Raw genomic sequence first — 5079 nt, forward strand, 5'->3', positions numbered from 1 at the left:
TGTGTAGAAATATGTATTGAACTTTTATATGTTTATTGTAGGTTGTAATTGTCACTTCATTACTACAGTAGGAATAAAATAATATCATGTAAAAAATAATATCTTGTAGACTAAAGGAGGACCACTTAATATTCTTTCAAAAATATTAAGGGTTTCAATATAGATTAGAATTAGGTAGGGGTCAAGACTAAAATATTTAAGAACCATATTTCCATAACTTGATTCTTCATGAGCTCAGGACTTTACTTCTTACTTTCCAGGTACAAATTGCATTACGTACAGATGCTAAATTCCACCATCATGATGGGATTTCTCCTCACGGGTTTTTTTTTTTTTTAAGATTTTATTTATTTATTTGACAGAGAGAGACACAACCAGAGAGGGAACACAAGCAGGGGGAGTGGGAGAGGGAGAAGCAGGCCTCCCACCAAGCAGGGAGCCCGATGCGGGGCTTGATCCCAGGACCCTGGGATCATGACCTGAGCCAAAGGCAGACGCTTAATGACTGAGCCACCCAGGCTTCTCATGGAGTTTTCTGATGTGTGGGAACTACGGGTTTTGCATGCCATAACCTTCTCTCTGATGTATGTAGTCACTCTGATGAGGGAACATTCTCACTGTTACTGTCACCACCCTTAACAGGAGTCTTCACCTATCCATGTACTTCTTCCTAATGAATCTGTCCATCTTGGATGCCTGCTACATTTCTGTAACAGTTCCTAAATCATGCATCAATTCCCTGCTTGACAGCAGCACCATTTCAAAGGCTGGGTGTGTAGCTCAGGTCTTCCTAGTGGTTTTCTTTGTATATGTGGAGCTTCAGTTTCTATCACGGTGCATGACCGTCATGTGGCTATCTGCTAACCTCTTCATTACCCTGTGATCATAAACCCTCAAATCTGCACCCAAATGACTCTGGCTTCCGTACTCAGTGGTCTCATCTACACAGGTGTGCACACTGGCAACACATTCTGGCTGCCCTTCTGTCAGTCCAGTGTTATCCATCAGTTTTTTTGTGATATCCCTTCTCTGCTAAAGCTCAAAGCTCTCCTGCTCTGACACCTATAGCAATGAGATGGTGATCATTGTCTCTGGTCTGGGTACTGGTGATGGCTGTTTCATCTTCATCATCAGGTCTTACATTCACATATTTTCTACTATTCTCAAGTTTCCAGGTGGAGCAGACAGAAAAAAAAGGCTCTTTCTACCTGTGTCCCTCACATCCTTGTGGTGTCTGTCTTCCTCAGTTCAGGCTTTTATGTATACTTGAGGCCATCTGAGAACTCTTCTACTATCCAGGACATGGTCCCTTCTGTTTTCTATTCCATAATCCCCCACTCTTCAACCTTATTATCCACAGTCTTAGAAATGAACAAATAAAATATGCCATTAATAAAATTAAGAGTTTATTCAGGAAATGTATAGGAAATTGCTGAGGCTCACCTTAAATTATTGAATAAAATTCAAGTTTTCAGCAATAAATTTAGAAATTGATTGGAATTCTATCAATATAACTAACATTAATATATAATGTCATTCAAATATATCATTTGTCAATATAATTTCCTTTCTGAAGTGTTGAATTATCTGACTATGCCACTGGGTAAAGGATCTGGTATTACAAAGAAGAAATCCCTATTCATGCTTTGAAAACTTAAGAACACTCAATAAAAATTTTAGTTTAAAAAAACAAAAAAATTATCCTTAGAAGTATTTTATATTAAGCTTCTGTTTTGTATTTATTCACAATGTAAGTATTTAAAAACCTAGTATTAAACAGTAGTATAGGACAAATAGTCACAATCATTCAAAAATAAATATGAAAAATATAGTTTCTTCTTAATACTATGATATATGAATGCAGTGTAGCTATGAAAAGAGAAGTGAATTTGGGGGCGTATGGAGTCATGTATGAGAAGATCAGAAATATTTTACACAACTTGCTCATAGGGCAAGGGAAATATAGATACATTATACTTGTCATCAGACCAAAATTTTGCTAAAAATATTTTCAAGTGGCTTGGGGATACATTTACTTGCTTATGCTTTAAACATTATTTGCTAGATTAATTAAGGAATGTACAAATTTTCTCTCCCCTCTTACCATCACATGCTTCTCCATACATCCATTAAGACCACGAGAAGTTAAAATAATGCTATTTTTCTTTCTTATAGTGTCTTCTAAAATATTTATATTTTTTGTCAATAATGTCAGTCAATGTATGGTAGATTATACTGCAAGAATTAGCAACCTCAAAGTTTTAGTAGCTTAATAGAACAAAGGTTTATTTCTAGCTCATAGCATATGCTAAATGGGGGCCATCAGGGACCTCTCTGAATTGAATGCATTTGACAAAGCCATTGAAAATAAGAACTCAGTCACATTGGAATATGAGTTTTAAGCATTTACTTTAAAAAATGCAAATAAAAAAGTGGGAGCATTCTCCAATCAGAAGCCAAGTGACTACTGCTGACCTGAAAATATCAGCTTTGTGGGTCCTTTCATAAATATGGATATAATTTAAGGTAGCTTCTTGACACCTTCCAGGAGGATTTTGACATCCACAGTGGAGAACCTTGAACTCTCAAGGAGACAAACATATATAAAATATATTACAAAGAAATCCAAGCATGCATTTTGAAAACAGGTTTTAAAAGTAAACAATGTAAGCTATATATTTGAAAAGTGATTCAAATATATATTTTGAAATTAAGGAGAATCACAATACAAAAGACATGGCATTCATGTGAAAAGAAATTTTGATATACATATGAAAACAAAGAGTCATGGCAGAATTTTTACTGTTTTAAAATAACATAAAATCATTTTGAGTATGGGAAAACAGAATACCATAGTCAAGACTCAGTCACAGAGAAGAAGAAAATGTAGAAAAGTGTACACCAGTTCTCTATGTCTCTATCAGTCATTTCTGCTCACATTTAATTGGCCAAATAAGTCACATGGCCACAATTGCTGTCAAAGGGAGAGATGGGCAACCTATTCACACTTTAAGAAGGGGAAATGAGCAATAATGCCATTAAGTACTAGAAATGATCTATATGTCCTGACTGAAAGGATGAAATGTGAGATTCTGAATGCCTGTTGTCCATGCAGTTATTATTAGCATTATGATCACTATATATATTCTAAACCATCACATCATAACAAAAATTTTCAGAGCATAATAAGTGTAACATAAAGTGACATGAATTGTACAAAGCCTTTTAATGCATTATCTTATCAACTCTTCAATAACTTCATGTAACTGATAATAATGTTCTTACATTTTACAGATGAGTGCCTTGGTTTAGAAATATACAGTTTGTCCATTTTTTATTGTATTTATTTATGATTTCATTTCTATGGTTTTCCTTCTACTTTGAGCTCACATTGTACTTAAAAAAATAATAATTGGTCTTGAGTCTTAAATTTAGGTCATTTGGTATAGACAGAGTTAATAATATAAAGTTCCCTCTAAATACTGCTTTTGTTGAGTCACATAAGTTTGGTTATGTTGTGTTACATTTTTGTTTTTACAAGATTTTACTGATTTCAAATTTAATTTTATTTTTGTCCTATTGGTTGTAAAAGAGTGTGCTGTTTCACTGCCAAATATTGACACTTTTCAATTTTTCCTTCTGTTATTAATTTCTAGTTTTATTTGTGGTTCAAAAATATATTTTGTGTGATTTCAATGTTCTCAAATTTGTTAAAACTTGTTCTTTGACCTAATATATGATCTACCTTGGAGAATGTTGCATGTGTGTTTGAGAAAAATGTATAATCTGCTGCTATTGTGTGGAATGTTCTATATATGATCATTAAGTACATTTAGTCTATAGTGATGTTCATGTTCATATTATTGATTTACTTATTGATTCTCTGTACAGTTTATCTATTGGAACTTGATATCATGTCCTGGGAATACTTCTTAACAGCACAAGACATCACTTTCTGAGTCCTTGGGTTTTCTCTCTACTTCCTTTGGAATAAACAAACTGACTTTGGAACAGAGTATACTTTTAAGCCTGAGATTCACAAAATTCAAGTAATCTAAAAGCCTTTTTGTTGTTGTTGTGGTTGTGGTTGTTGTATAAAATGTCTGTTCCTGCATGGTGTATGAACTTGTTAAGACCATCTTCACTTCTGATGCCAAGTGAAAGTTTGAGGGTCCCACAAGCCATTCTCAGTTTCAATAATTTGCTAGAAAGACTCACAGAATTCAGAAAGGCCTTTAGCCAATGGTTATGTTTTATTACAGCAAAAGAGATACGGATCCAAATTAGCCAAGGGATACAATATCTCAAGTGGCCCAAAGACCCAGAAAAACAAATAAATTTATGAGGTAGGACATTTAAAGGGCTTATAAGTTACAATACAGGAGCTGAGGGCAAAGGGCAAACAATCCTTTAAGAAAGGCTAATCCATTACTGAATGGTTCTCATTAGGCCATACTGACAAGAAAAAAATTCTTTAAAAATTCACAGCTTTTCTGAAACAGGAAAACATAGAAAACTTGAACAGACTGATAACCAGTAAAGGAATTGAATCAGTAATCAAAAATTTCCCAACAAACAAAAGTCCAAGGCTGGATGGCTTCATAAACAATCTGCGGGGTTTGGAGACTCCAAATGGGGTCGTGTGCCAGAGATAGAAATGCTCGGTCACAGGCCAGGTGAGCAGAGAGTGCGGCCAGAGACCCAGGGAGAAGGGAGTGATTGGCTGCATTTCTCTGGGGGCTCACTGAGGAGTGGGGCCCTGAGTTCTTGGCTCCTCTGGGGCAGAGATTGGGTGGCCACCATTTTCACTCTCATCCACCAAAGCTGTACCAAAAGCTTGCAGGGAACAAAATCTACCGAGAGCAAACCCGAGCAGATTACTTAGCCCGGATTGGGCAAGGGTGGGGCAATTCTGCCTCCAGCAAAGACATTTGGGAACCACTGTGACAGGCCCCTCCCCCAGAAGATCAGCAAGAACAGCCAGCCAAGACCAAATTTTCTGATCAATAAGAACAGCAGAACTCCAGTGCTAGGGGAATACTGCACATAGAATTCATGGCTTTTTCCCCATGATTCTTT

Source organism: Phoca vitulina, unplaced genomic scaffold (genome assembly GCF_004348235.1).
Source record: "Phoca vitulina isolate PV1807 unplaced genomic scaffold, GSC_HSeal_1.0 scaffold87, whole genome shotgun sequence".
NCBI lineage: Eukaryota > Metazoa > Chordata > Mammalia > Carnivora > Phocidae > Phoca > Phoca vitulina.